The following is an 11067-nucleotide window of genomic DNA, read 5'->3' as shown; positions in this document are numbered from 1 at the left end:
TGATGAGTATTCGATTATGAGAAATATTGATGGGTATTTGATTATGCCCGAAGGCGGATCGCACAAAGCGAGAGATTTTGATGAATTTGGATGGGTGTTCGATTATGAGTTGATGAATTTCGATGGGTATTCGATTATGAGAGGTTTCAATGAATTTGGATGGGTATTTGATTATGCTCAAAGGTTGATCGTATAAAGCAAGAGATTTTGATGAATTTGGATGGGTGTATTCGATTATGCACGAAGGCATATCACACGAAGCGATGCATTTTGATGAATTTTGATGGGTATTCGATTATGAGAGATTTCAATGAATTCCGATGGGTATTTGATTATGCTTGAAGGTGGATCGCACGAAACGTGAGATTTTGATGAATTTGGATGGATTTCATAAATTTTGGATGATTTGGATGAAAGAAAGTTGGATGATTAATGATTTTTGGATTTGGACAACTTAAATTAAAGCAATTTGCATAGAAGGATTATGAAAAATGTTTTTAGGTGACTTGATTTCGATAGATGATGCAAAGAACTTCGGATTAGGTGCATGCCAAAATTTTGGATTTGATAAAAGATTTTTGGATGATTTAGGAGATTTGTATGAAAATTCTTGGAAAGTTGGGATGAAAGATTTTTTAATTATTTTGGAATTTTCGGAAAACTTTTGGATAATTTGAAAATAAATTTTTGAATGCTTTGGATTAAAGAAAAAAGATGCTATTGATGTTTTTGTTATGAAATGATGCGAGATAATATTAATTTCTTCGCCACTAGGTACTTTGATGTTACAAGGAACTTTGATGCCACAAGGGACTTTGATGCCACAATGAACTTTAATGCCACGAGAGACTTTTGATGCCACGAGGGACTTTGATGCCGCAAGTGACTTTAATGCCATGAGGAACTTTGATTCCATGAGGACTTTAATGCCATGATAGACTTTAAGGACATGGGGGACTTTAAAGCCACGGGAGACTTTAAAATAGATTTGATAATCAGACATTGATTTTTATGCCATAGTGCAAGAAATGATATGACTATTTGGAAGCTAGATGATTTAAAAAAGCATGGTAAATGGGTGAGGACCCTTTTCTTATTTTCCTATGATGATTGAATAGTTTGAGACATTTGGGCTGGAGTAGAGGGTAACGTGTATAATTCTAGTTTGGAAGATGATGCGTAAATGGGAATTATTTGGGGGTGGGGTCGAAATGACAAGAGGTTAACAAGGATTAGGTGGATGGTCATAGCTTACTTCGACAAAACAATGACCCTCAAAAAAGTCTGCTTACACTTAATGTGGTGTGAGTTTTGATGATAACAACACTATTGGTTTTAGAGATATGTCTTAGAAATTTTAGATGCCAATTGGAAATTCACATCGGGAAAATGTTCGAGCAAGATATAGTTGCCCCCTCACGTAGAGATTAAATCTTCACCGCTTTGCTGAATCAAACTTCTTGTGCTTTGATATGCTTGTCCCAAATTTGGAATGTATCGTTCTCTCTCTCTCTTTTTTTTTACACTTTTGCCTCTAGTTTAGTGTTTCCATGTCCAACTTCTTTTTTCTCTTATTTGGGGGGCCTACACTTGATTCTATCATTGTCAGTAAAAAAAGGTGTGCCCAAGGTCAGCTTGTTAATCTCTCAAAGATTGAGGATGTCTTGTTAAATGGGATGAAATATGGCTTAGGACATGGTTTAGAATCGAAAGAGAGAAGGCTAAAATATTCTTTTGACATAGGTTCCAGATTCTTGGATTGACAAATAGGGCTTTTAGCACATTTCTTTTGGCTTTTCTTCTTTTCCTTTTTTTTATTCCCTTAGGATGAGAAATGATTTTCATGTCTTTCAATGCCATGTGTTGAACAGTTTTGTATGCCCTTAGCTTTAATCAGAATGATGTACTTTATGAGTTTATTGTAAATGAATAAAAGTGCATATTTGTTTTATGTTCCCTTGGTATGTTTCTGTGTAATACCCTTAAACTGGATATTTAATGAGACTCGTGTTAGTTTAGAATATTCACAACTAGTGGGTCGGTCTGGGGAGACCTATCCTGATAAGGCTGACACTGTTGTAACACCAAGTCGGTTGGGGTGGCCTGTCTCAGCTGCTAGGGTGAGACCCTAGGCACATACAGTGTAGGATTAATTGAACCTTTGAACTGGACCAGATTTCCAGTATTGCCCTGGACCTTGGAGATTGATGGGCAAAATTGAAAAGTTACACCCGACCCCTAGACTCGATTATGATACTGCACTAGGTGTCAGATTGGGCTGTCTTTGATGTACCAATCAGTGAGATCCTTAGCGGGGGTCAAAACTTGGGTATGTTGGGATAGTCTGAGAATTCATCTGAGTGGGTGATCATAGTGATAGGATCAGCCCCTTTGTCAGATAAAGGTAATGATCGGGGATGCACTCTCACTGATGGAAACCAAGACTGTCGGTAGCCGATTTCAATCGTTGAAATTTGTTTTGCAAAGTATATTTTATATGAGATATATATATATATTATGGTTTCTAAAATGTTTGTAAAAGGTTTTAATTCCCAGGATCCATATAAGTAGAGAGTGCAACACTATTCCTTGCAGCCAAGGGAGAGGTCCTCTCTTGTCGGGTAGTGTATGATCATTATGGGCTGAGAGGTTAAGTGTAAGACCATTGAGGATAATATCTGATGAGCTAATATTGCATCTGTCCACAGTCCCTGGGTGTTACAAGGTGGCTTGGCCTAGGGACCACTTAGGGTAAGTGTTGTGCCCATAGAGCCCATTTGATGGGTTTCATGGGGTGCGCTGTCCATAATAGTGTATTTGGCCAGGCCTTGTAACAAAGGCTAGGCCGAACCCATGTGGCTGATGTGTAGATCAATGCTTGGGTTTCACGCCATACAAGGAAGCCCAACTGGGCAGCAGTTAGGAAGGTTAAGTGAGCACATAAGCTTAATGGGCCTAAAGCCCATTTTGAACTGGGCTATTTAATTAATTAAATATGGGGTGAATTCTGAAATGGAATAGCAGATAGGATATGGACTTAACCCTATCCACTCAGAGAGTCCAGATCTAAATGTGATTTAGATCTAGAAACCTCCTAATGAGATTAGGAGAAAGCTCATCTAATCTGTAGATAAGATAAGAGTTTATCCTTATCACCTAAAGGGATGTTTGATCCAAATCAGATTTGGATCAACAAGTCCTAATTGGATTAGGAGCTGATCCTTTAGGGTTACAAGAGAAGAAAGGGGCGGCAGCCTTTTGTAGAGATATTTCACATCCTCTTTAGTGCTGAAAAACACAGAAGAAAGAATTAAGCAACCCTGCAGAATTCTTTCTTGCCGCCTCCTTGTTCTTGCCGCCTAGTTTGCCAGTTCAATCTCCAGTGGTGGGAGAAGTCAAGATTCGATCTTGACATCAGTTCTTTGAGAAAGAATTGATAGGAAGTTGTGCTCACGTGCCATCCTGTTGTTTCTTGCGAATGACAAAATTCTTGGAAAAGAATACTGCTGATTCTGCTCCATCCTACACTGTGCCATCTTCAGTGGGAGCAGTCTTTGGATCCTTCCTTGGGCGTGAACACCTTCGTTGGGAGATATTGTTTATCCGTATCAGGTTCAGTTTATGGTTCAAGATTGATCCTTGAAAATATGATTTTCTAAATAGGGAATGCGATTCCCAGTTGAAGGGATAGAAAATTTTTTGAAATTCGCCCCTTTATTCTGCAAGATTTGGGCGTCCATAGGATGGATCTCTCATCCCTTCACCATGAGCCATACATTTTTCTTAATCCAGAGGGATTTTTTGTTGGGGTGAAGAATAAGGTGGGGTTAAGATGAAATCGGAAACAAATGTTTAGCTTAACTGCCCCAACTTTGTTGGCTTAGTTTTTCCCTTTTTTTGACTTATTGTAAGGGCATTTGAACATTTGACATCTGCTTCTTGAGAAAGGGAGTTTAGTCAAAGAAGAGGTTTAGAGGATTGGTTAGTGGATTAAAGACAAGGTGAAATGATTGATAGATGGTCTCCCTTCATCTCTTGATTGAATGTATAACTTATAAAGTGAGATACATGTTAAGCTTGTCTCCAATTGATCTTTCAAGGGAAAAGTATTACTCTTTGACAAATTTAGGGCCCTTTAGTGAACTTGTCCGTATTTGTTTTTGCCCTTTTATCATGCTTTTTCTTTCTTTTCTTCCCTATATTTTTTTGCCCTTTGATTTTCCCTTTTAGTTCAAGTATATCTTGAAAGTTATGGGTTTTTTCAAAGAAGGGTTTAGACGTGTTGGTACATAGTGCTCGTTCAAACCCTCAGAGAAAATCAAACATCAAGATTAGCACCACAAAGTTGCATACGAATGACCCATATTCAATTCCCATGCTACGATGAACTCGTAACACACCATCAACCCTATGATGAAATCACAACATATATTGCAGATCATGATAAACCTGCAGCCCATTGGGCCTACTCGATACTCGAACCAAGGAAAATCTTGATCGAACCCATCCAAGGATCTCAAGCCTACTCGAGCGTGCGATAAACCCATGTCCATCAAGGTTTACGATAAACTGATGACATAAACCCACATGTGAACCAGACTGATAGAAACCTGGGCCAAGCCTGTGGCGAGGCACACATGGAACCATAGCCACGTGGAACGCATATTATCAAAATATGTTGCAAGACGCCATGTAAGATTAACGTGATGTCGCCCGCCAAGTGGTGACATCATCAAATGCCACTTCGGTTAAATAAAATGCATGAAAGGAAGTAGCACATGTGAGTAATGAGGGATATTGGGGAAAAGTAAATCCAATCCTCGAGAGAATCCTCATGAGACACATGGTGAAACCCTAGTAGCGCACTCAATAATTGACAATGAATCAAATATTCCCTTTCTTGATATGTCAGAAATTCCTTTATCTCCAACCTTTTAGGATCTCGGGAACTCCTCCATAAACAAAGATCTTCCTTGTATTAGAATTCATCCAACCTTGAGCATTTGTTACCTAGTACCCCCAAATACTCCACAATTCTCCCATTCTTGCATCCTTAATCTAGAGACCCCTTTTCCCTACTCACAGGCCTCTCTCTTTCATTCAAAGAGACCACCTATACCCAAGCCTTACCCCTCCTACAGTAGAATCTCTAGTTCCATCTTTGATGATAGAGAATGGCCTTGAGAAGAATCAATCTCACCACCATTCCTGAGGAGTAGAGCAACACTCAGGAGAACACCAACGTCAGAGTCAAAAACTAGCCTGAGATAGAAACACCCATCAAAGCTAATATCGAGATATTGTCAAACAAGGTCTACGGGTTTGAGGCGCTCTTCGAAGACTGATTCAAGAAACTCGAGCAAATCCAAGAGGAAACAAGGAGCGCTCTCCAGATCCTATTCAACCATTTGGCCCAAGCTAAATAGATTCCTGTTACCACTCTTCCTGGCGTTCCCAATTCCAATCCTAATCCCAGCCGCCATGCCTCCAACCCTACACCCGTTGTCTCGGAGCAGCCCAACAAGACCAACCCAACCACAACCCAGACTGGCCACCAACCTTCCGACCAGATTTATGCCTTCCCCTACACTGGCCTACGTTATGAGAATTTAGAAGCTCATGCAATCTATCTTCGACGAACATGCAACCGAGAAAAGCTTTGTCGAGCAGTGCGTACAAGGCATGCGCCCTACCTTCAGGATCGGCATCGAGAATGTCGAAGTTGAAACCTTCAGCCAACTTTAGAGGTGCACAGAGAGGACGGCGTGTACTATCAAAAACACCTCCCCATATAATAGAAATGAGGCATATGTAGTTAACAAGAGGCCTAAGAACAACGGAGAAACTAGACTAGGGTCGTATCAGCACAATAATGCCCAAGGAAAGAGGACCGTACCTCCCCCCTTCCCCTGTACAAGGAAGGAGGTGATCATTATAATGAACAAGCTAGTTGAGGACAAAGCCATCAACCTACCACCACCACCACCAGGGGTAGACCTTGAGAAAGATAAGCGTAGTAGAAGATGGTGTAACTACACCAAACTCCACACCATGATCTGATTGACTATTTTACACTAAGAAGGTTGTTCGTACAGAAGGTGAAGTTGGACCAATTTGTAAAAAAGGAGCCAACTTGTGTGGAAATCGATCCCCTCCCAGCCCATGCCTAGGGAAGAAGCGTCAACATGGTCGAAGCAACTGGTCAGTACCAATATGACACCCTAATAGAAAAACTAGAGCAGAGCAAAGAACTACAACAATTCTTCACCAAGCATGGGGCCAACACAACAATGCAAAAGCTGGCCATCAGAGCACTGGTAGAAGTATTCCAATATCCACTGAAACCCTCTAGTCATGATCCCAATAGCGTGGAATTCACGACAGATGACATGTTGGCCGCTAAGCCCCATCACAATAGGCCCCTATACATAATGGTGAAAATAGGGGGCTTCGACATGAAAAGATCGATGGTCGACACGGGAAGCTCTGTTAATCTCATTTCCATCCACACACTAGAGCTAATGAATGTTCAAAAGGAGGATATCAAGGGATTGTCGTTAGAGGTGACAGATTTCAACGGAAACTTGTCCACCACCGAGGGATCCATTGAGCTACAAGTAGCAATAGGCATATTCAGCATGTCACAAGAGTTCCAGGTAATCTTCCTATCATGCCCTTTTGGAATGGTCGTTAATACATGACTTGGCCCTCGTCCCCTCAACATACCATTAGTGCGTCAAAGCCAAATACCAAGGGCGATCGATAGGAATCCTAGCCACTAAAGAACCTTTTGACAAATCCAAGGTGCACCTACAAGATGCCATTTACTTCATAAAGCTGGCAGATGATGGCAAAACAAAGATAGACCAGGCCAAAGGAACCAAGTTACCCCATCCACCAAAGAACAAGCCTGCGGGGACCTTAGAACGTAAGAAGAGAAATAGATGCATATGAGTAACAGGAAGCGATGTGAACGACTACTACACCATCATTGAGGATCACAAAGGCGACAAACCACCACTAGCCAAGAAGGCGATCCCCGAGGTATGATTTTACAATATGTGATTATTAGCATAATTTTATTGCAACATGTACCAATAGCAAAAATCTTGTTTTTCAAAAAAAAAATCCCACCTAATGTATGATCAGTTACTAATATTTTTCAAAATCAAATACATATTTATCTAGTTGCTACGACATTCTAACAAAAATCATGAGTAATGTTTCAACCAATACCATTTCACTTTAACGCAAAACGATGTCGCAACGATCCTACCATCACATAAAAGCCCCACCATTGGGCATGACACGAAGGTACAATATTTAACCACAACCCTTTTAAACAAAAATAAATGAATATGGAACATATAGTGACATGAACAACAACAAGAGCCAAGAGATGATGTCTTGGAATGTTGTGATGGTCAAAGCACCTCCTAGGTGCATGACAGATTCTATTGACACAGTAGAGGAGCCACTAGAAAAAATTAACCTAGCAACTGATGGAACAAACAAAAGGCCTCTATTCATAACCGCCAAACTAGCGACTAAAGACAGAGGAAAACTCATCGCACTCCTAGCAAGTAAGGAAGTAACCTTATCGCAAAAACCTAAGAACCGGCCTAACCCACATTTTCTCGTAGAATTTCAGGATGTATTCGCCTAGTCATACGACCAGATGCCAGGGTTAGATTTGGATCTCGTCAGACATTCCTTGTGTATAGACCCTAAATTCCAGCTAGTAAAGCAACCACAGAGGATCTTTAAGCCAGAGGTAACCCTAAAGATCAAGGAGAAAATAGAACGGCTTTTGAAAGTAAGATTCATTAAGCCTATAGCACACCCTCAGTGGCTAGCAAATGTAATCCTAGTGAAGAAAAAGAACGGACAGCTAAGGTTAGTACCCTCCCACCTAGCCCTTTAGCAATAACACATCACCAAAGTATTAACCCTACCTTATCGTAGATGTTGTGTTGATTTTAGAGACCTAAACAAGGCTTGCCTAAAAGATGAATTCCTCTACCCAACATGGAGGTATTGATAGACTCCACCACAAGACAGGAAATCTTCTCCTTCCTAGACGTTTACAACAAGTACAATCAAATCTTTATGGATCCTGTAGATGCACATCACACAACCTTCAAGACACCGATAGGAAACTTTTACTACAAGATGATGCCTTTCAGACTGAAGAATGCGGGGGCAACATACTAGAGAGCCATGACTAGCATCTTCCATGATATGATGCACAAAGAAATCAAATGTTATGTGGATGACATAGTTGTCAAAGCAAGGAAGAAAGATGACCATTCTAAAGTCTTGAGAAAAGTCCTCACCTAGTGTAGAGAATTTAAGTTGAGACCGAATCCATTAAAATGTGCATTCAGAGTGCAGTGAGGGAAATTTTTAGGCTACCGGGTAGATCAGACAGGGATACATCCAGACGAAAGCAAAGTCAAAGCTAAAAACATTCCTAGGAAAAGTTTCATACTTAAGGAGATTCATCCCTAGTCTTGCACACGTGGCACTACCACTAATGAAGCTAGGCAAGAAGTCTGTTGAGTTCAAGTGGACATAGAAGCATCAACAAACTTTTGAACAATTAAAAGCAACCCTCGCTAGGGCCCTAACCATGTCACCACTCAAGGACAGGCAAGAATTCAAGATATACATCATAATAGGCTCAGAGGCCATAGGATGCCTATTAGCGTAGGAGGGCAATGGAAAGGTGGAACTCCCAATATACTATGCCAATAAAACCCTCAAACCAGCCGAGAAAAATTACTCCCATATGGAACAACAATGTTTAGCACTAGTTTTCACTACACAAAAGTTTAGACATTACATCTTAGGGAAAAAGGTGAGGCTCATTGCACAGAGCGACCTAATCAAATTCTTCATGGACAGACCTCTCCTATCTGGTAGACTTGTCAAGTGGATGATGCAGCTCAATATGTACAGGATAGAATACACCCAGCCAAGAGCCATAAAGTGTCAAGTAGCAGTAGACCTATTGGCCGCCTTTCCATCAAATATTGATTTTCCCTTATTGGGTGAAGTTCTTGGAGATGCTTCTATGGTTTCCTTGGTCGAAAGTAGAGAATGGGTTCTAACCTTCAATGGGAGTAGCACGAGCACCTCGGCTAGCACTGGAGTGACCTTAATCTCACCTGATTGACAAACTTCTGCCTACTCCTTCAAACATCAATTCCCCTATTCACATAATATAGCCGAATATGAGGTCTGGTCCTCAGTCTGTTCAAAGCAATAGAAGTCGGCACAAAAATGATAAAGGTAATTGGTGATGCTAAACTAGTGATCGAACAGCTTAACAAAAGCACAACAGTGAAGGAGTTAACCATCCTACCATATAGGACCCTGATCCAGAAGCTAATCCACGACCTGGACGTAGACTTCAAACATTAAAATAGAGCTAAAAACAGGTTCGCTAACGCACTAGCTACCTTAGGATCCAAGATGCAAGCTAGCACAAAGCCAACAACGATCACCATCCAATCAATCAATAAACAATCCATCTTCACCTTGAAGGATTGGGTAGAAGAGGAGCACAAAATAGCATCAGATTATTGGAGATACGAAATAATCCAGATGTTGAGAAGTCAGACCATAGGACCACAAGACATCAAGTTGATCGCAAAGTTTCAGCTCACGAATAGGATACTATACCGCAAAGAGCCAGATGGTGTAAGAATGAGATGCTTAGGGAAATCAGAGGTACATGCAGTGATGTATGAGGTAAACACGAAAAATTGTGGAGATGTCACATGTACCCTATTCCGAAGATTGCAGAGATTAAGGTATTACAGGCCTGCAATGAAGTGGGATTCCACCAAGGTGCAAAGAGAATGCGATAAGTGCATCTCACAGGTAGACGATAGGGAATGCCTCACAGCCTGCGAAGAGGTCTAGAAAAGGATATATATAGAATACCTAAAAGAGCACACGTTGCCCATTGACATTACTTTGAGGAGGAAACTACTATCTAAAGTCAAGCGATTCTACCTCCAAGACGGAATGCTATACAGAAAATTGTACACAAGTAAACCCTTGCGATGCCTGGCTGGTGAAGAGATCGACAAGGTGCTGGTGGCAGCCCATAGTTCTGAACCTACAACCCATCAAGGTCAACTAGCATTACACAATCACATCCTACACTTAGGGTTTTATTGGCCAACCATGATGGACGATACCCAATGACATGTACATAGATGTCCCAAATGCCAGATACACGGCAAAAGGATACATAGACCTGCCAACAGCCTCTACCCAGTCATCACGCCTTGGCCATTCCATACTTAGGGGGTAGACCTAATAGGCAAGATACACCCACCTTCTAAAAGGTATTGCTTCATCATAGTAGCTATAGACTATTTCACCAAATGGGCGAAAGCCATTTCCCTGCGACGGATCTACGCAGACAACATAACAAATTTCCTAAGGTAGAATATAGTCCACAGATTCGGAGTCCCAATGTGGATATTGATAGATAATGGCCTGTCCACCAAAAATCAAGAAGTCCGTGACCTCCTAGGGCAATACGGTGCAAGACTAGGAATGACTACAACTTACAACCCACAAGGAAATGGACAGGCAAAGGCCACAAATAAAATGTTACTCAGGATGTTGAGAAAAACCATGGCCGATAATCAAAAAGACTGGGGAGACAATTTGTTAGAAACTCTTTGGGCTTACCGCACATCTATTAGAAAGAGTACATGGGTGACACCCTACTCTTTGGTGTATGGTCAAGAAGCAGTACTCTCGGTAGAGATAAGAGTTGTATCTGCCAGGATAACCTTCGCGATGGGCAAAAAGATCAGGTCAGAGGACATGGACCAATTACTTGCTGACAAGCTCGAGGTAATCGGCAAAGCTAGAGACATATCCTCACAAAAACAGAGCAAGTACAAACAAGCCTTAGCCACAAACTTCAATAGACACCTGAAGCCCAGGAATTTCAAAGAGTGAGATAAGTACTAAAGACATCTCTCACCATTCGACAAGGCAAGTCCGCTAGAAAGTTTGCCCCAACATGGGAGGGGTCGT

This window comes from Nelumbo lutea, chromosome 1 (assembly GCF_056320005.1).
Source record: "Nelumbo lutea isolate HS-2025 chromosome 1, American lotus-T2T, whole genome shotgun sequence".
NCBI classification, from domain to species: Eukaryota; Viridiplantae; Streptophyta; class Magnoliopsida; order Proteales; family Nelumbonaceae; genus Nelumbo; species Nelumbo lutea.
Note: the sequence above shows the minus strand (reverse complement) of the source record.